At 42.4% G+C, this 22,202-nt stretch overlaps 1 protein-coding gene across 9 annotated transcripts in view; it reads left to right on the top strand.

The window, feature by feature from the left end:
• Window positions 1-22,202, top strand: part of NSD2 (nuclear receptor binding SET domain protein 2) — a 102,478-nt gene that overhangs the window by 5,701 nt on the left and 74,575 nt on the right. For 3 of the 9 annotated variants that reach the window (XM_055796814.1, XM_055796811.1, XM_055796816.1), the window contains exon 1: window positions 19,815-20,127. The exons of 3 other annotated variants lie outside the window; for them this stretch is intronic. The gene's annotated coding sequence lies outside the window, so the exon portion shown is untranslated. Of the gene's footprint in view, window positions 1-19,813; window positions 20,128-22,202 lie in introns of those variants that run through there. 3 more of the 9 variants (XM_055796818.1, XM_055796819.1, XM_055796820.1) reach the window with 3 other exon arrangements.

Genomic DNA, 22,202 nt, shown 5'->3' on the forward strand with positions numbered 1-22,202 from the left:
CAGTGGTCTAGAGGGGAGAGGATTAAAGCCAGTGTGTGGATACAGCTGTATGACTTGGTAGCAGGCAAAATGCTATGTAGTTCTGTTGTCCCCAGGCATATTCAGGCTTTGTCTGCCTCCAAGGAGGGAAACAGAACTAAGCATTTATGTTAAAAGAATAAATAAGATACTGAAGATGGATAGGTTGATTTGCTGAAGCCTGATGCTTAAAATTCCTGTGCAGAATTCAGCCCTTTTGGGCATCAGCTGTTGTTACCTCTTTCTTGCTGGTTGTGCTGATGATCTTATCAGTCCTGGCCCATATTTTTCCCTAACAATCCTCCTGAATGACCCTACCGGAATATGCCTTTCTAACCTTTGAATTGCTCTCTCTTGTTTACCTTTCAGCTTTAAACTTTCTACCTTACATAATCCAGACCAAGCCTGTAACACAGATCTCACACTTTTTTATCCTGTTCTCCTTGACCTGACTAACACTCCCATCTTCCATGCTGCTGTACAATGACCTGCCCATTCCAGCATGCAAGCCCACAGCCCCTCCTTTATTCAAGTCAAAGAGCTGCTTTTCTCAAGAGGCCTCCCCACAGAGATAATGAAAAGCAGATTAAGAGATTTGAAAAAGGAGTTGGTTCCTTTGGAATGGTCAGTGCGCTTTCCCTTTCTACAACCATCCTCTATACTGTAAATTTTCCAATCAGTGTTTGTATGGATGTCTGTGCCTTGACCTCAGCAGGACCTATGCTGTTGGGCCCCAATCCTACACATGCATATGCATGCCATATCCCTTTGCTATCAGTGAGATTTGCAGACACAGAGTGCTAAAGAAACAAGTGCAGTTGTGTATTTGTAAAAATAAATCCTGGTGCTTGCCAGATAATACCATAAAAGTGTTGGAAAGGGCTAAAAATTAACACTATTAACTTTGTTCTTGTGACACAGAAAGAACAACAGCCTCCAAAGCAAGTGAAGCAGCAGCTCTGTTGACAGCACTTGGTTTGGACTGATTTGTAGGTATATGAGAATCTTGAGGTGAAATAGCCTGGTAAAATGTGATGTGAAGCTATAGCAAAGTAATAGAAAGCCATCAGCACAAGTACATCCCAACGGTGCTTTGCCAGTATCCTGCCTTTTTCATAGGCAGCTGAACTTCAGGCATCAGAAACAGAAGATGCTTTGTCTGAGCTTTCCCATGTAATCAGCAATCTCTCTCCTGCCTGTCTTAGGCCTCCATTCACTTTATTACTATTATAGTATCTCCTAGAGACAGACTTAAGAGGCATTCACCCCTAAACGTCCTGGTACCTTAAAGTGATTAATTATTTTCTCAGTAATCCGTTACATGTTTTAATTCTGGTTACATGAGTGTAGAAACTGTAGCTAGCAAGTTATATGTACATATAAGAAAATAAAAAGTTGACATAAAAGAGCTTTACCATTGGATTTGATCAGTGTCCGGGGGAAGTAAAGCCCCCCAAACTAGGTGTTCTCCTCAGAAAGCAAGAAGGAACTTTGTGTACAAACCAAACCCTCAGCTGGGGGTTGCAAATATGTAGCGGTTCATCAGCTGGCTAGAGCGAGAGGAACTCATTGGGACTAATCTGAGCAACAGGTAAAAGTAAGCCATCCAGACTGCTCATCAGTCAGGGTGACAAGCCCCACACTCATTCCAATACTACTTATATCAATAATTTTTTTTTAATCACTAATCCAACAGCAGATAGAGGAAATACACCCAACAGATATCAAGAAAAAGACTCCACTCCCCTTTGGCTCAGCCAGCAGTGCTCTCCTGTTGTGCCAAGGGAGCAACCTCCTCCCCTTTCCGAGGCCTCTCCTCCCAAGGAACAGACATCTAACTCTCCCTGAGTGGGAAGCCTCTTTCAGCGTGCCAGCTGGGAATCAGGGCCCTGGGCTCAATCCCAGCACCTGTGCCTAGTTTTCTTACAGAGCACTGCCAGCTGCTCTTCTAGGTCTGCAAATGTCCTGTGTACCGTATTTCTTTTCATTTCTGTGTATTGCTTTGGATAAGCAATGCAAAGGTGTTGCTTATATTTGGATTTTTTGCAAATACACTAATATTTACCTTAACCTGGTTTGTGTTGAGGATCGTATCAGGGTACTGACAAAGGCAGCCATGCTGGTTTTGGTAATCCTTAAATCAGGGCTGACAAACCAGTAGTGCCCAGAACCCCGGTACTATTTCTGAAGGAATTTGAAGGGGAGTGGAATATAGGCGCAGGCCACTTTGGAAACTAGTGACATGGAGTTTGCGAGGAAGAGGTGTTTTTGATGGCTGGTGTTTGTCGGAGAACTTTTCTGGCATTACACATGGTAGCAGAGAGTATAGTTGACCCTGAAGGTTCACAGGCATTAGATAATTGTTTTGGCTCCAACTTAGTTCACAGCACGTTAGACTAGTCATTTCTGTCTGTGACACCGAACTATCAACTGCAAACTTCCTGTATGGAAATAATTATGCATCTTTTCTGATTTTGTATTATGTTCTTATTTGTCCAAAAGTTCTTACGCAGAGGCAAGGTTAGAGTTAAGAGAAGACTTGTCATTCCTAATAGCTTGACTCTGAAAAGCCTTTATATCAATCAAAAATCCTACTATAAACAGGAGCCAGACTGGGGCTTGCATTCTGTACTGCAACAGGAAGGGAATAGACAGAGGTCTGGGAAATAATGAAGGTGGGAGGAAAGTGACTAGAAAATGGTAATTATCACTGCTTATAATACCATATTAATTCAATCATTTTTTCTGGAATCAGGGTTTAAAAAAGAACAGAAGGAAATATGTTTTGATATGATCTCATTGCTACAGGATGTTCTAAAGTCCCAAAATATAAATAAATAGGTTCAAAAAGAAAATAGACAAATTCAAAGGAGCTAGGCTTAGTGAAGTCTCTGACACACGCTCATCTAGATGCAATGTCTGGTTTGGAAGTTAGAAAGTCCCTAAACTACTGATTTTCAGAAGCAGGAATGACACAGGTGGGTAAGAGCTGCTTTTCCTATGATAAGCATCCATTACTATTTCCCTTCTTGGTTTCCCTTGAGGAAAGGACATGCCTGAGCCTGCTTTGAATTTTAAAAGCCTTATCCATTCTGCATAAATAGAGGTGAGAATAAGAAACCATAAATGATTACCCATGGGCAGCTAATGAAAACCATAGGATGCAAGTCCTAAGTTGGAACCAGGGAGGTGTCTGAGGTAGACTGAAGGGTCACCATTGGTGGGTCTCAAGGCACTTGACTGAGGCGTGCATGGCTCACCCCATGCTGGGGGGCTATGGCAATTCAGTTAGTCCTAGACAGACACCACACTGTTTCTGCCATCCTTACATCTCCAGGTGCTCCTGTCACCAACAGAAGAACAAAGAGGTTAGCAGAGGTGGGGATTTTTTGAATAAAAGCGTAATGAAACCCAGGTCGGAAGGGGAAAGAATTTAAGTCCAGTTGGTATCTTAAACAGAACTTTGCAGCATGAAACTCTACCAGGATAGGGAACTTGTATCTTCTCTGGTTTTCTTACCACAGTGCTGCTTCTTTGGACTTCATTGTAAAGTCCAACTTCTGCCATAATCCACCTGGCAACACATTACAGTGTGTCTCCCTCTAGCGGGTAGTTACCCATGAAAGCCATGAAGTGGCATGCATTAAAAATTTGCCTTGCACTTGCTTTCCATTATCTTCTTTCTTCAGTTTGATTTCTTCTTCTTTCCTCTCTGATCTTTCTCACAAATACATTCAGTGTTTTCTTGATACCTCTAAAGCACCATGTCTGCTCTTCCCCCATCCTTGTGCTCTGTGAGGAGTCGGGCTGTTTGAAGGTTTTCTATTTGACTTTGATGTAAGTGGAAATGAAAATAAAGAAGCTGCCCAAGAATGAATTTTAAATGAAATAATCCAGAGATTGGTGGTGTTTCAACAGAGGCACGTGTGCAACCCCCAGTACAATGCAGACTTTGAAATCTGGGAAAAAGAAACCCCTAAGACCTACCTTAAATGGGTTCCTGAGGTTTGTAATTCACTTTTCCTATCTGGGGTCAGTCAAAAGAAATTTACAATTGGGTTTTCTTATCCTCAAAGTTGATTTATTTGGGTGGAAAATCATCTGCATTCTGCTTAGTAGTTTGTTCACTTTGCATTTGTTGTTCCATTACCAAACATATTAACAGCAAAATACATAAGCCAGCTGTGTTATATCTAAAGTTAGTTCTCTAACAGCAACAGTTAACCACCAAAGAGTATTCCCAGAGCAAAGCTGACATTAATTGAGAAAGATAGTGCTCTCAAATATGTCGAGACAAGATGCTATTGAAATTGATTTAACCAGACCATGCCTTTTGTCTACAGAACCACATTTCTCTCCTTTGCAGAGTGTACAGGCTAGATACTATTACTGTTACTCCATTGAGATTAATGGAAATGTATTAGAGATGAATCACAAAGGTGTTTCCTTTCTCTGACTACTCTAATTTTTTTGTCTGGTTAAGCACATTTCAAAAAACAAGATGAACAAGCCAATATTGCCCAAATGAAAAATGACAGGTCTGGTTGAAAGAAATTTTTAGGTCAGGCTTTCAAAATAATACATTTCTCAAGTGGTAGCAGGCTTCATATTAATCATTACCTATTACCTTTCTATTTAAAACTTTGATTTATCTAAATAAACCAACAGGAAAGATATTTTGCTCTAGTCCAAGTATTTTCCAGGTTCCTTGAGGCACTGATCTTTTGTTCAATTCACTATGGTAGTGCTGTTCCTCAAATGTTCCTCACTAATTAGAATCCCAAGAGAGTATGGCAAACTTAAGTATCACAAGAAGAATGAATGAAATGAAGATAAACTGGAATTTAACTGAAACAAAGTAAGTTCACGGATTATTTGTTCTGAGCAACTTCTGCTCCTACTAACACCTATGCAATCCATATATTTACATTATTCTGTGAAATGGCATCATACAAAAATAGTTTTCCTATATAGCATATCAGGCTTATCAACAGAGTTATTTCACTTACGTGGGTAAAAAAATATTGTCGCTTTTTCTCCCTTTATAACTGAGGTGTCAACATAACTAATTTCATTTCACTGTAATAAAGATGAAATGAATTCCAATCCTTCTCCTATATCAGTAGCAACATATTTTTATTCAGCTGAGACATTTCATAAACCTGCTGAAGGTAAGAATTGCAGACAGTGCTGAGACAGGATGTGGAGGCAGGGAGAAGGTACTGCAGAAGAAATACACGGATTTTTTCTCCAGAGCTTTATTTGCATTAATGTACTGAACAAGAAATCCAGTGACTATCAGCTTTCAAAACCAGCTTGTAGAGCTGACAGTAAGAAAATGTTCTTTTGCTTCCAAATGGAGTACATTTGTTCTAAAATTTATTAAGATACTATAAACAAACTTACAGTGCCACATCCTATTCTTTATTTAGGTTGGATGAGGGCTTCATTTGGCATTACGCAAACTAGAACAACTGCACTGGGCTAAACCAAAGGCTTGTGAGTACCTTTATCCAGTCTCTGGTCATAGTCAGAAACGAGTGCTTGGGAAAAGAGTATGAGAAATAGGGCAAGCGTAGCGTGTTGCTGCCATTAGCCTACTCTGCCTGCAGCAGTGACTGTTGCATTTCATCGCTGCTGATAAAGAAACACAGAAGGTAGTCTAGTGGTCTGAGCACAGAGCTGGGAGCTATGAATTTGCATGTTTCAGTCTTGCCTCTGTCACCAAGGTTACTTGTATATTGCTGTGTCTCAGCTCATGTACATGTGTGCTTGTGGCAAACCTGTCTTCAAGCCTCCCCACTGCAGAGGCACACACAACCCATGCTTATGTACTCACGCTCACATTCACACTGTAGTTGTCCAGGTATGGTATTATGATTTGGAGAGATTTGTTCCTCCCTAATGAGCTGCTTAACATCTGTGATTCTTTCCTGAAGAGCTGCATAATATCCCAGTGCACTTCTTATTGTACCCCCTTCTCCCTCATTCCTTCTGGTTCCTCTATTTTTCACATGGTTATCATCACTGGCCTTTGTGGTCCTTGTGCTTTGTCTTAAGCTTGTCATCCCTCAGTTCTTACACTCCGGAACAGCAGGCTCAGTGCCGTGTAAAAACTCTGCAAATGTTTTCTCTGATTGCGTAGCCCAAGTGAAGGTCAATCTATCAGGTTGCAAGGAGAAGCTGAGTCTTTCAAATGTCCCAGCTGAAGCTGCCACTAAAAAGGTGATGCTGTTAGACTTCCAGGACAACCAGAAGGATAGTGTTTAAGTCACCCCCTTAAAAATTCCTCTTTAAAATTTTATTTAAAAACTACGTTCCACCTTGCTTCAGGACTACCCTCCAGTTACCAGAACCATGAGATCATTCCTGAATGGACCCTCAGAAACTGAATCCATCAGCTGAAGGCCCACTTCTGGTGAGCTCATGACTTCACTGTTGCTCCTGAAACTCTGCCACCTGCTCCTCAACTGTCTCTTTCAGTGCAACGATTGTTCCCACCTCCACCAGCCAACTAGCCCTCCAGAAACACAACATGGAGGACTGCAAGCTCCACATTCAGGGCACTACTCAGAGCATCATGATGCAGGCAGGTAGATAGAGGGTTGCCAGAATTCCTGTTTCCATCTTTAACCTTGCAGTGGAGAGCCTTTACCAGTTTGATGCACTACTTGCCCTCTACAGCCATTGGGCGTGTCCTCATTTCTGCAAGCTGATTCAAGCTGGATGGATGGAAGGGCAGATTTGAGGAATTTCTCCCCAAATCCTTGCACCTCAGGTTGAGCAGAACCCTGGAGAGCTCCTCCTCCTCCCTGCGGCCTCCAGCTGCACCGCTGCACAGGGCAGGGGTGCACAGAAACTGGAGTAAGCCACATGCAAATCAAGGTTGAGTGGTAACTAGGTATGTCTAACCCAGGGCAAGCTGGTGGGAAGAGCAGTGTCAGTGAAAGGAGAGTTATCAAATCGGCTGGAATATGCAGGCCCTGGTATAATGGCATGTCAGCAAAGGGCTGCGTATAGTAAATAAATAAATACAGGTACTATTTAGTTATTTCCCTGGGGCAAAGTGAGTAGGAGTGTGTTCAAAGAGTACTATTTGCTTTATACTGTCTGTCGAGCACAGGTTCAATATACACATTAGGAAGTATTTATAGGTTGTATGTGTGAATGATCAGGGGATTTAGACGACAACGTGAATAATCAGCAGCATACACCAAATCCCACCAGTCTGATCCCAGTCCCAAGTTCCTCACTTCTCAGTGTTACAATTTCACAAGCAATTAAGGCGGCTACTTAGCTATGTTATGTTATTATGAGCAACATCACTTGTCAAGTATTGTAAGTATGAAAAGTTATGTTAATTGTTAGGCATTACTACCCAGGTAAAAATTACAGCCCAGTGTTAAGAATGCACAACAATATACCATTAACTTGTTTAATATCATAGCTTTAAAAGAGTGATATGTTTTCCTTTTACATTTCTACTACAAGACCTCTGTCATTACTTTGTCCTTTAAAATTCTTTCTGCAGTAAAGATGATTCAATGATTTTGCAAACCAACCTCATCCCTAGAATGTTATAATTTGGCAATTTCAAGGCTTTTCAACACAGACCCTTGCATATACGTCATATATCGCATTGCAGATTTCATCCAATAGTGGAAAATGTACTCTGAATCCAATATCATCTTATCAGTATTCTAGCGCCATAAGCTTTTACACTGCAAGCAGGGTACAGTTCATTACAATGAAACTGAAAATGGAATAACTGAAGGATTGATTTATGTGACCTTCACTCAGGAATGTTCTAATTCTGACATAATCTCTCTGACTGAAATCCTAAACACTGTATAATTTTGATTTATTACCCTTAAAAGAAGGAGCTTAGATCTATAGATCAACAGAATACCTAACATGAAAAAGAGTGGTGCAACAGCTCAGGAAGACTGCAAGAAAATGCAGATTGATCATGTGACTTTACTCCAAACATTGTCTCAGCCAGCAAATCCAAGAACGAGGCGGAAAGCAAGTGGAAAAACATTATGCGGATGTTTTCACAATTCCACTCTGTCACTCAGAAACCTCTTGATTATATACATTTTTATAGCAAAGATAAGAGCACGGTAATAAGTTAAAGCATGAACCAATCTGTTTACTAAAAGTTGCAGGAAATGCTTATTAAATCAGCTAATTTATGGCAAAACAGGGCCAGAGCTTGATTCCTAATACACCACACAAAGGACTGCTTTACCAGGCAGCTCTGTTTTCCTCCGGCACCAGCAGTATAATCTATTCTGCTATTCTGTCCTAACATCCGCTTGTCATGGGGGCCAGGGGAAGGCTTATCAACAGTGTGAGGGTGTGTTCGACCTGTCTCTGACCACTAGCAGGTGAAGCTAGAGAAGCCCTACGGTGTGCTGCTTAAAAATGATACTTGATGTCTTTAAGCAAAGGAGCTGGATCTAAATCAAGCAGAATCTTACAGAACTGAAAGGTGTATCAGGTTGGTTGTCACTTCCTGGATTTTTTGATGAGGTAAAGACAGCAATTAGAAGAGGGGACAGATACAAACTGTTCACAACAAACTGGTTGATAAATTTATATTAAAAGCCTAATGAACACAGTTTTAATACCTTCCAGAATTTAAATCAACAGGTCATTTAATTTTAAGTGGACTAAGAGACAGAAATCTGTCCTGCACCCCGTGCCTTTTTCCTGTTCTTCGTCTTGGGTGAAATGAATGCTTGCCTCCTTCCCTCCCACACACTCAGCTCACAGTTCCTACTTAGCCACTTCCCAGTCCTATGTTGGACAAATCTTTATCTTATCACCCTTCTCTGCAAATCCTTCTTTCTCTACAGCACTAAACATCCTCCTCTTTGACAAAATCCACCTCTTAAAAGTGGTACCTAATCAATCTTTATGTGTCCTAGCCAGAAAATGGGAGGGTTTTATTTTAGAAAAAAATCTTTTTATTCAGTACATTTTGTGGCTGGTATGAATGCTTTGTTTAATTCTAGCAGATGGTAGTCTCCTCTGTGCAGGAACATTTGTCTGCTTCGCTGTATTGCACAATGCTAGCCCAAGCATATTATTCTCACCTATGAACGAGCCTGTTCCTTATTACTCCCAAAGACCAAACATTACACAACTCCTCCAGTATTTTTCACTTATGGACAGTCTGAGCTACAGCTACTGCAGCCACTGTAAAAGCACTACAGCCTCAGAAAGAGTATTCCTTCCTTCCTGAATACATTTGAGTGGATATACCAGGAACTAAATTTCTGCTTAGGGTTAGCAGGAAGTGCCTCATTCTTTTTATGTATTAGGGGGAAAAAGGAGAGGGGACTTGGGTGGAATTAAATTTAGGACATTTATTCACTCAGCTATATCGACACAGTTTTCAAGAGTAATAAAATAAATTATATCAAAATCTGTTTTCTACTAGAATTACATAAAGGCTTGTAAGCGGTGGACAAAAAAACCCCAGTGCGTATTATTTTTATAATCAATTAGCACCATAATCATATGTGGTGCATATAAACATATACGAATACAATATTTGTTTCTTGGGACTAGAAAACTTAATATAAAGCCCAGTTCTGCAAACCAATCCTAGCATGTTTGACTTTCAGCATGAGCTGTTTATGGAATTCTCAAATGAATGTATTTATCAGTAGGAAAATCAAAACAGGAGAGGAAGTAATATAGTCTTAGATTTCCCAATGGTGAATTCATTAGTGGAGTCAATTCTGGACTTCGCCCGGTATCTTATCCACCAGACAACACTCGCTTTCCAATGTAATGACAGATGACCCTAAAAGCTTAGCAGTGTTTTGCTATGCTGGTAAAGCAGATAGGGATGGGAGTGAAGAGCAGCATGGTATCTTCTTCTTCAGCCAATGGTAAAACATTAAGTATGAGAGATTAAGAGCTAGACTTTATTAGGATGATTATCACTACCCTCAACAACTATAAAAAGCTCCAAGTCAAATGGTTCTGACTCACTTGTTGAAGGGTACTAGCATCTGTGGAGGAAATTCTGGGTATGGGCTGTCACTGGTGGCTAATCCCTCTGGAACAGGTGCACAGCAGTTTGCCAGTCCCACATCACAGCAGGGGCTGGGAGCCAGGGGATGCAGCCCGTAAGAGAGGTGCCCATTTGGAAGAGAGGTGGAACAAAACAAGGGCACTGCCTGTCTTGGCATCTCTCCTGAGTGGCTTCCACTTGTAAAGTTTTGGTGCCTAGTAGAATTTGGAAGCCTTTCTCTTCTGCTCAGTGCACATCAGCAGTAGTACTCTACTTTGTCCTTCCCCAGTATCAAGTTCTGCTGGGCCACAGCATCGCTTGGGTGAAGTACATTGCAGCCAATATATTTGTAAATGTAAATTCAACAGATTTTCTATAAACTGGTGACTGTTAATATTTAAAAATATCACTAGAATGCGTAAGTAGATCGGTCTAACCTGACCAAAGTCACAGAATAGCTATTGAGCCCCTTCAGAACAGAAGACAGAAATATTGCAAAATTGACTTTCAAATGAATGAACATGGAATACAGACTCAAAATCTGAACTCTGGCAGATCTGCAGTAGCACTTGGGTGTCCCAGTAGGTCAGCTAAAGCGGAAGGAAACCTTTCTTAAAAATTATTTCTTTTGTTCAACTAGTCTGAACTGGTGGCTTCTGAATAAAAGAAAACCATATTCTTACATTATAAGTAATACAAATGAAATTATAAAGTCTTTTCACTCATGCGGACACATTACTAAAAGTTACATATTATAGAGTTAAGAGGGCCCTATCATCAGACCTGCACTAGACAGACAGAAAGACTTCTTGAGGGGATTTTTAAAAATCTGAAATACAACATACCTTTCACTAAAATATTTCTGCCTGATTAAAGTAATCGTATTGATGGCAAGTCTATCATAGTTTGATGATGATTACAATTTATTGTAAACTCATATTCATTCTTAACCTGAGCTGTGAAAATATTAATACTACTAATTATTACACTTGAGAACAATGCAAAAAAAAAAAAAAAGATAAATAATAAAAAAAGGGGAAATGTAGCTGATTAAATGTCTGGCTCCCGTTGATTGCCAATAGCTGCTAGTGTTAAATTAAGAGGTTATTTTATTGTCCTCTGCAGCCAAGCTCAGCCATACTCCATTCAATAACCAATAATTTAGGCCTTTGAGTTAATAATAATTACAATAAATGTATTCCCCACTTTCTGGCATGCTGTGTTTATTTTAGGATATTAACACAGCAATCCAAATACGACATGTAAGACTCCCTCAGGGTTTTCTGTCTCACATCCCAGACCTTCTGTTTCTTTATAAGCTTTAACAGCCACAGTTATAACAGATATAAATAGTCTGAAGCACAAGAGAATCTCTCTTCCCTGACAGGATCTTTATTTACAAGCTGTACAAACCTAAGCAGGTCAAATAGTCCCTTGCTGGCAGGTTAATAAGGCCCACCTGCCAAATAAACCCACCAGTGAACTCCACAGGGCCATCATAAATCCAAAAAGCTTGGACAAGAGAAGATTTTCTCCCTAGGAATCACACTTGGATGGGATGCTTATAGTTCAAAAGGGGTTCGTTCATCTTTCAAACTCCAGAGTGCTTGTCTACCTGGCACATACAACTGTGCAAAAAGCTGGCAAAACCCATGGTTCTTACCTTCAGAAAACACCATTATTTAACATGTATATTTCAATATTGCCTACAGGACACCTATATGCCAAGGGGTCCTGTACTGGTGCCATACAAACATGCAAGACGTTTAATTCTCTGCCCTTGAGAGTTTTTAAAAGGCAAGTATAGTTGGGTCATGAGTCTTAAATAATTTTAAAGATCTGATTTAACATACAGTTAATTTGCCTGCAATAGCATGAAAAGGAAATGAAAGAATAGGATAACTGATTATTTAAGCTGACCTAGAAATCAATTCTCAGAAGCCACAGTAAAATTTTAAATGAATATTGACTGCTATCAAAGTGGAATTCTGTTCCGAGACCCGAGCTGTTCAAACACTACTCTTGGGTAAACGTTTCCCACTGAATCAATGACTTCTTTGTGTTCTTTCCTGAATCAGCTAGACCTAGCAACTGTCCCAGTGTGGGCATATCCATAGACCTTTCAGGAGGCCTAGTCACTATGTTTATATTGCATTGTAAAAAGCATCTCCAAAGCATCCTTCAGATTTCTGTTTGCTGTTTGTACAGTCAGCAAACTGGCAAATTCTGAGAGCATGCCTCCTAATTTATTACACTTTTCAGATGACACCAGGCAGATGAAGGCGGATAGCCATGCAGCAGTGGATCGTAGCTGGGCAGCAGGAGCTCTCTGGCCCAAAGCTCTGAAGCAGGAACTTCTGATCTGTTCATGAAGGGAATGAGTTTACCTTTGCAGGCCTGGCTGAGAACTGCAGCAGTACCCAAGCTGATTCACAAACCGAACTTATGTCCCAGCCTCAGATGGGGCAACCAGTGATCAGGAAGGGTGATATGTGGCTAGAGAGGCAGTTTGTGTATAAGGGGTAGGGAACACAGGTCCAATCTTAACTAGCCAGTGAAAGTCTGATGGCATTTTTTAATGTATTGCAAGGGACATGGCCATACCAGGCCTACACGCTGTCTGCTGCCTGCCTGTAAAAATCCTTGGAACAGATTACAGGGAAATCAGGGAACACATAAAAAGGTCTGCAGCTATTCCTTCCTGCAGGTCTAGAGTGGGCTAGACCAGACTCCCCACAGGCGCTGGGGATTACAGCTGCATTGAAGCATACAGGATTGGGGCTGCCAAGAGACAACTCACATATCTAACACTAAGTACATATATTTGCCAGAGTGTCTCCAAATATAAGTCAAATGTAACAGTTTTACAAGTGTATGTGAAATAAGGAACATATGTAGAATGTGCATTTAAGATGGTATGTATGCTGTGGCAAAGCATTTAGTCACACTTTGAAGGCCTCTGTGTCAGATCACTGGCAAGAATGCTCAGTTTCAGGATGCTGGTGTTTTAGGTGAGCTGCATGCTGCCAGTGGTGTACTTTCAGTCAGAAGCAGAAGTACCTCTTCTAGCCCCTATAGGGGGCTTCTGGGGTAAGACAGAAGTTGAGGCTTTGAATCACAGGTTAGACTCCTAAATTTTGAGTGCCATTTAAGTGCCTATCTCCCCCTCTGGACCAGTGCACACAGTTTCCTGCCTTGAAGAACCAGCTCAAAGCCAGAAGATGCACATAACCTCAGCCCTTCAGCAAATACCAGATGCCCAGTTGCTGCAGTAATTGTGAAAGGAGGAGTCCAACACATGGTGGCTTGTGTCCATGGGAATGATGCTATTCTTGGCATACTGGTACTACAACCATGCCCTGCTTCAGTGTGAGACAACATAGAGTGGGTGAAACTTCACGTGGGCTGTCTGCTACACACTGGCCAAGCACAATGCCTCTTCTCTGCTAAGTACATTCTTCATTTGAATTGCAGTTCAGTTCAGCTGCTGTAAATGCAGCTGAGGCAGTCCAGTATTCCAGTATCTTCTGCTGTACATAAACTGGAGATACAGATTCAGTGCTGGAGCCAGAACTGCCACAGCAGGGTCACTCTTGCGTGTAGGATTGAGCTGCCAACAGTGAACCGCAGTGTAACTCCTGCAGGCAGCTCAGCAGCTACCTCTCACTCCCTGCCAGGGCTTGTTCACCAAGCAAGGGTGTCTCATAAAATGCCTGCACTGATTTGCAAAGTGTAAGCTCTGGCTCATTAACAATAACTGAAGCGAACAAATATAGCTTAGAGGAGCAAGCATTATCAAGCTCAAGAAGAGTGTAAGAACATGGTAAAATGTGCAAGAAACACATCCTACTCCTTTGAGTTTTCACAGCAAAAACAGCACAGGTGATAATTTTGCTGTTAGGCCTGCATTTGCAAACCTGCTCATCCTATGCCTCAAATCCAGTTGTTTCGGCCCTCATTTGTCAAGTACATTTTGCATGTACTCAACACTAATATAAAACAAGTGCTAGGCATCTTACATAAAGTCTCCAAACAGTTCTCAAAATTACTGGATAATTCTGAAAATGTCTGTCAATAAGCATTTTTCTCATGCACATATACCAAGTAAATGGGATATGATCACAGCTACAATTTCTCAGTACAGGAAATTGCCAGCCACCAACATAATTAGAAAGAGTTCATATGATCAAATTAATCATTCAAAAAAGAGCAATTACTGTTAACAGAATAATGGCATGCCTTAAAAAAAGAATGAAATTAACCTTTAGGACTGACATAGCTACCCTCACCATTCTGTACTGAGGCAGCAAAGATTAACATAGTGCAAAATAAAACACTGCATTAGCGTCTGCGGAAAACAGAAGTAGCATTATCTATCTGGCCTATTCAACTCTTAAGAAACTTTATTCTTTGGCACTGGCATAGACTGGAAATACCAAGTCACTTCTCTGCCAAAATGAAAACAAACAAACAAAAAAAATCACGCAAAAAACTTCAAGACTTCCATTGCTATATAACTTACTACATTATATTTATCACTGAACAAGATTTACATGAAGATTAAACACAAGTCAGTAATTTGAAATGCAGTAGAATTAACATTCAAACCTACATTACAGCTCCTCAAAAGCTAAGTTAGAGTTAAGGTTTAGGCTTAACAAGCTAAGATCTACAAATGCATACCAAACATACTGCAAAAACACTGTAGTTTTGCTCTGTAGTGCTAAACATTAATTCTGATAATGAGTGTATTTCAGTATTTATACTTCTAAATGAGGTTATGTTTATAAACACAGTAGCGTACTATGCTATCAATAGATAGAAGAGTTAATGTGTTTTGAATCCTCAAGCTGTGTGCTTCTACATAGATTAGATTTATTTTATTCTGAATGTCAGCAATGTTTAAATTAAGTCATACTGATGTTGAAGGTAATTAGAGACATATAACTTCTACAGATAAATTTATTAGCCCACTGAAGTTACTTATACCAGGCTGGAGTATGTTAGCTGCTTAGAACTGGTACACAGCTGGTTTTTATCATCCCAACACTGGAAAACAGCAGGGACATGCTCCTTAGTTTTCCATTCTCCTGGCCTCTGCCTTCCCCTGAAGACTTATCCCACTCCCTCACAACTTTCCTCTCTTTTTCTCCCTCTGTGACACTTCCCTTCCTTCTGCTCAGTACAAATGATGCAGACAGAAATAGGCATTTAAGAGAAAAGTGACATTTACTCCGTTCTTTTCCTAACTGAAGATGTATCTGGTAAACAGACCAGTGCACAACTCTAGTACAAAGAAGGTCTTATCACCTAACTTTATTTTCATCAAGGTTGTAATTTCCTACTCTGAACAGCATTTAAGCTATAAGCTATAGCTGCCCTTAAGGTCTGTCATTTGGACAGAGACTAATTCCGTTTGAAATTCTCTAAGAAGATTATTTTCTTTTTCCCAAAGAATCAGCTTTCATTTTAAAAATAATTACTCTGTTTTTATATGAGATTACACAAAACATGCAGGAAGTCTGAGAAGCCTGTACCTTCTCATTTTCAAGTAAAAACAATTCTAATACACAATGCTGAATTTTTTAAATAACCATCTTCAATGAACTTTCATTCAAATTAGTAAATATACTGGTAGGTTCTCAATAATGCATTCAGTACTACAATTTTAGGACAATTGTGCTACATTTTAAAGTATTTTTAAACTCTGATTTAAGTTTTATACCTCATTCTTTCTTAATTCTACATCAGCAGCTTGCTGTCTCCATATTAAACAGCATGCAGTATGTTGCATGGCCAAAGACATAAATGCATATCTGCTGATAAAGATGTTTCTTAACAGTTGTGATGACACATGCTAAAGGATCAGTGGCTCTGACTAGCTATGCCTAACATACCTAAGGATAGGTTCAGACAGGGTTCAAGCAGGTTGGAAACAACAGTTACCGTTAATCCAATGGAAAAACACAGACTGCTGGCCAAAGTTAGCACTCAGGTGATGGGTTGTCAGCTGATAGCGTGAAAGAGTAATGGTGATAGCAAGGGACAACACTGGGAAGGTATCTGCATCAGTGCTACAACAAAACAGGACAATGGGCAGCATTGACTTTTCTAGCATATCCAGCCCTAATAGCTAGAAAAGTCTGTGAAACAAGAAAAACCCATATTTGTAGATTCTATATGGCCTAGTACAGTCCTCATCTCATTAAACGCTTGTAGTACAATAAACACTGTGGACATGCTGTGCTGCTGTACTAACTCAGGAGTATCCGAATAACTCACAGACTGCACTCAGTAACTTCCATTTAACTATACTTATGTTTACATTGCCACCAAGATGATCTGCATTCAGGAAGATACTTACTAAACAGATGATTATATAAAATCCTGAAACAAAAATAAAAAGGGATATAAGAAAGGAATTCAGTAAGCAATCAATTCTTAAGATCTGTACAGGAAAGAAATGTAAACATGAAGCTCTTGCTTCATCGACATTCTCTCATCTACAATGAGATTAAACATGCTTGCTAACTGCACCATCATTACAATTGGCCTTTGCCAGGAGAAAGGCAAAGCTTCAGCACAGGGACGGCTCATCTCCATTATTTCTAATAGCAAGAAGTACTCCATCCCCTTGTTCACTGGGCTGACCAAACTCAGAGGAGAGTTCTGCACTGTTGCGTGGAGTAGTACCACACACACAGAATTTGTTTCTGAGCTCTGCCTAACACAGTGAAACTACAGCAACTACAGTGTAGGCCTTAGCTTTTCTAGCACTGTTTGTCCCTGTGGCAGCAACAAAAAAAAAGCAACCAAAACCCACCCAAACACACACACACAATCACCTTTCAGCTTCAGAATTTCAGCATATCTAACATAGCCCTAAAACCAGGGGTACTTTTACCATTATTGCTGAATAGTCAGCCTTGAAAGTGTTTAAATTGTAACTTGTCTTTCAGTCTAGTAACTAATTGGTAATTTCCAAAATATTTAAATATTTCCAGAACAATATGCAAACACTACATTTCTTTAAATTCCTTTATTGAGTTCAACAGAAGCATATTGATCTTGATAATACTTCTTAACACAGTATGTCCATAAAAGTTGAAAGGAGCAATAAAATTTTAGATTGCAAACGACACAGGAGCCATTAATAAATAAATACTATTATCTGCTCTCATCATACATCTTTGGGTTTCAATGACCTGTTTGACTATCCAAGAAACAAACTGTTAAAAAATACTGCCTAATTCAAAATCACATAGAAAAATGAAAAAGATAATAAAACCACTAAGAGGTTCAGTCTAGAAATTTGCAACTACTAGTAACAGATTAGAGGACTTTGTCACCTCTTTCAAAGCCATCACTCTAGTATAATGCAGTGTGCCTGTTCCTTGTCAGCACAAGCTCCCTCTGCACTGCATGTGCATTTATACTGTTAAAGTTAAAACTTTTTTGAACCCAGTTTTCAGATGTGTAATATAATTATATCCACTTTCAAGGAATCAGCCTGTGTACTGCAGTAGAAGAATTGAGAGATTTTTATGATCACAATATGAACTTAAGGAAAAAAGACACCTTTTTTTGAAGTTAGGAAACCTGCATGCACAGTTTCTGTTTAAAAGGGTCACAACATTGGAGAAGTTTGTACTGGTATTTACATACCATATAAACTGGTGCTATTCCAGTTAAAGTGTTAACTCCCAGCATAAGTTTTCCTGGAAATTTGTATGGTGGGTCTATTAGAAGGTAATTACATGGTTGCAAATCTTAGTAGCATAGACAAGGCCAGTGATCTATAGGAGTTGAAAGGAGTAACAAAGATTTGTTGTCACCTTGACCATGATAGCAAAATCCTTCCACTTAAATCTTAAACCACCACAGAAGGCAAACAGGAGAACTGCATTATCTGGAGGATCTTATACATTAGTAGAAAGTAGAGAATGAAAAATCTGTTTCTTAAACCCATACATAGAGATGAATTTATATCATTGAGCCTGAACACAAAATTTATTCCCATGAGAAAATGCATTTGTAGCATGCCAAGAATTAATACTAACCTGGTTTCTTATACAAGGTTGTGTTGTTGTTTGTTTTGGGGGTGGGAGAGGACAGGAGGGTCAGCAAGCACCCCTGCAAACATGTCAAGCTTTGTACTTTTCATGCATTAGCATTATTGATCTACTGAAGCACACTGAAGAAAAGCACAATTGTACATGCCCTTACATAGCAAAAAAACAGGATTCATGTATTTGTTCTTCTATTTATTTGTATTGTTAATGCTGCCTCTATTTTTATTTAGAACAGGTGTTTTTCCCCTGTAAATGCATGTAACAACTTTAGAAAGGAAGCTAGAACATAAAATCATCCTACTCAATTCACATTAGCAGTTTTAAAGTGTGATGGCACTTTATCTTTCTCTTTAATGCTGTAAATACTGACATTCGGAGGCTAAATCATGTTTGTCTAACACCTTAAAGATAGTTTGTTGTGGTGTTTTTTTTTTTTTTTTACAGGAAGGCTGTAAAATAAGGTAACTTCACCACTACAGATTTCATTTCCTTCAGCCACCTTGAGATTAACATTTTAATCAGCCAATAATTATTTCATTACTAAGTAATTAACACTAAGTTTGCACCCTTCAGCTGTTTGCCATGCTAAGAAAGGTGCACCCACAATTAAACACACAGAAAAACGCTGAAAAACATATAAAAGTAAATTAAGGATAACGTAAAAGAAAATTATCAGAGCTTTTCTGTATCGGATGGTGTGAGTTCACCCACTATCCAGAAAATACAATGCTGGTGTCCCCCCTCCTCCGCCCTTACCACCTGTTTACCTTTCACAGGAGTTGCATTAGGCCCTTAGTGACCAGGTTAATACAGTATCCGTAACATTGAGCAACTATATTCAGCCTTGTGCAGAAAACACGTTCTCTGTGCGCCACAAATCCTTTACCAGACCACCAGAAGCTTGAAAGAGCTGTTACCTGCTTTACATTATCTGGTGCAATGGCTCATGAGAATATTTGTTCTTACCATAACACGACATTACTTAATAATTTGGCCTAAAAAAATTGCTGTGCTTTCAACTAGGGAATTGCAAGCACATGTACTTGTTTTGATGCAAATGCTAACCGCCCCCCCCCCCCCCAAAAAAAAAAAACCCACCAAAAAACACACCAACCAAAAAAACCCAACAACACAACAACCACCAGACCATACTTCCAGAGGAGACAGCCTGGTAATTCACAGCCAGGTGCATTTGGATTCTTGCAACTATCCACCATCCTCAGAAATGTGTGCAGAAAGGCAAAACATTTGGCTTAAATCTGGGGTTTCCAAGAGCGCACATGTACACTGCAGAGCCCAGCGGGTGAGGAGGGCACGTCCACCAGGCAGCGCGACCCACGGCGAGCATCCCTGAACCCACCGTGGACAGAAAAAATACCAAAAAAAAGTATTCGAAAACAAGTGCTTTCCACCGACCTCTGCGGGGCCGGCGGGCCCTCGACGCGCTGTCGCCCACCTGAGGCCGTCGCCACGGCAAGCCAGCCCCCGCCCCCCCGAGCGGGCCGGGCCCCACACAGCTCCCGCCTTCGGCCCCACCTCGCCCTGTGGCCTTCCCTCCCCTGGCACCCGGCCCGCCCGCGTCCTCCTCCTCCCCCCCCGCCGGCAGCGGCCCCATCAGGGCGGGCGGCCCCCGGCCGGCCCCCGGCGGGCCCGCAGCCGGCCGCGCTGCCGCCGCCGTCCCCGGGGGCGGGCTGCGGCCCTCTGGCTGGCGCTGCTCCCGGCCGCCGCCGCTGGGCCGCGCGTGCGGGCGGCTCCGTGCGGGGGGATTTGAAACAGCCGCTCCAGGGGCAGCGCAGCGGCGGCGGCCAATCAGCGGCCCGGATTTTTCGCGCTGGTTCTGGCCGGAGGAGGGGGCGGGGCTGCCGCGCAGGATCGCCGGAGCCGCCGCCGTTGCCGCCGCTGTTGCCGTGTCGCTTCAGCTCCCGCCGCTGCCGTTGCTCCCCGGCACCGAGCTACCGCCGCCGCCTCCGCCCGGCTCTCGGGGGAGAAGGATGCGCTAGGGCACAGGTCAGTAGGCCGGGAGCGCCCCCCCCCCGCCGCCTCCCCGGGGAGGGGAGGAGGCACCCGGGGCACGTTCCCGCAGGCCCCGGGCGGGAGGCGGGAGCGGCGGCGGCGAGGTTCCCTCGCTCGCGGGGATGCTGCCGCCCGGCTCCGCGCCTCGCCGCGGTCACCGGGAGCCCCCTCCCGGGCTGGGACCGCGGGCCCTGCCCGGCAAAACGCTGTAGAGGCGGCGTGGGGGTCGGGGGTCCCGTCGCGGGGCATCTGCGCCCCCCCGCTGCGGCCCTTCCTCCCGGGACTGCCCGTCCGCCGGGGCTGCGCTCCCCTCAAACTTACCCCTGGCGCCCCGCCGCCTCCATCGCCCGCCCCTGCCCGGGCAGCCCGCGGCTCCCGTTTCCCCCGTTCCCCGGAGGAGGGTTTTTTTGTTCGCTCCCCCCCCCCCCCCCCCCCCGCCTTCTCTCCACCCCCCCGCCACCCCCCCATTACCTGTTCCTCGCTGAGGGGCTGCGGTCCCCCCCGCCCGCCCCTCGCCGCTCCCCCGGAGGCTGCCGCAGGATTTCTGCTGCTGGCTGGGCCTGACTCGGGTGGCGGAGGAGCGGAAAGGAGCGATGCCGAGCCCGAGTCCCGGCTGTTGCAGCTTCATCCTTTCCCCCCTTGCCCTCCTCCTCCTCCTCGGCGCTGCGGGAGGTCGGGGGTGGCATGAAGGGATAAGGGAGAGGTGCCCACCCGTCCAACTTCCCTCCTCCGCGGAGGGGGGGATCAATCAGTGCAAATCAGAAAGAAAACCGGAGGGGGGGGCACGGGTACGACCGATGGGGGGAAAAAAAAAAAAGCCTCCCCCAGGGTTTAAACCGCCTCCTTAAGGGGTGGGGTGGCTGCAGATGTCCCCCCCCCCCCCTCCGTGGTGGTGAGGCTGTGGGGAGGTGGAGGCTGCTCCTGCCCCTTCCCTCCGGGTAGGACTGGGATTGTACGGCAGCAGGAGTGAATGTAACTCTGGAAATGTATGGAGGGGGAAGCCATGTTTGATTTATTCCTCCACTAAACACTGGTGTGATGATCCTTCTACTTACACCGTTCTGCAGTCCATCCTGGACCTGTATGGGAGGAGAGCCTTGTTAGGAAAACGGAAAGAAAACATTCCTGCGAAGGCGTGCGGGCTCGTTGGCTCAATCTTCATTAAGTATAAGAGGATAGGGCTCTTGTAACTTGAATTGATATTTGTGTGGTAAAAGAGCCTGGGGAACTTGTATTCCCAAGGCCATAGTTACAGCTCATCCGCTGTGGCTTTACCGCTCTGGGGGTGGAGAAGGGAATTTGCCATACTTCTTGAATATATTTATACTTGCTTTTTGGTTATGCTTTTTTTAAACATGTCGGCTGAAAGGAGCAGTAAATACTAGTAGAAGTACAGAGGCAGTAAACACCGTATTTAAACAGATTTCAGAGAAAATGGGCCTCTTGCTAACAGCCATTAAACAGGCAAGAGGCTGGTATCAGTCATTGCCCATGTATTTTGTGTGTGTGAATAGTTTCTTATTGGCATTTGCATTAAAATTGGTTTGTAATGAATCTTAAATTTAGGAGCTAGTGCTACCCTCGCTGAGTAAGCCAAACGAGGTCTGGTTTAAAAAAAAAAAAACACAACACAAAAAAAACAACCCAAAACCCAAGGAGGGTATGTTTGGCATTTAGCCTTTTCAGACATCAAAGGAAGGTAACTGTAAATGCTGTAGGGTGGCAACGAAGTTTGTAATAGATTTTGCAAAGAGTCCTTGCTGGTGGTTTATGCATACATATATGCTTACTAGGATTCCTTAAATATGGAATGTGTGGCTTCAGCTGCAAGAATAAATTGGCTCTTCATTAAAATGTTTGATATTAGTAGAATCTCTGTAAATTTAGTGCTGAAGCTATGATTTGCTTATTTTGCTGTGGGAATTTTGCTCAGGAAATGCAGCATATCAACCTTAATAAACTCCTCAGTTTCACAGTGTGGTATTATTTGACTATTGGATGTAATCATTGAATAAAACCACTGTTTTGCAGGACTTCTCAGGGCTCAGTGCTTACAGTATATGCAATTT

Source organism: Falco peregrinus, chromosome 2, assembly GCF_023634155.1.
Source record: "Falco peregrinus isolate bFalPer1 chromosome 2, bFalPer1.pri, whole genome shotgun sequence".
Lineage (NCBI taxonomy): Eukaryota > Metazoa > Chordata > Aves > Falconiformes > Falconidae > Falco > Falco peregrinus.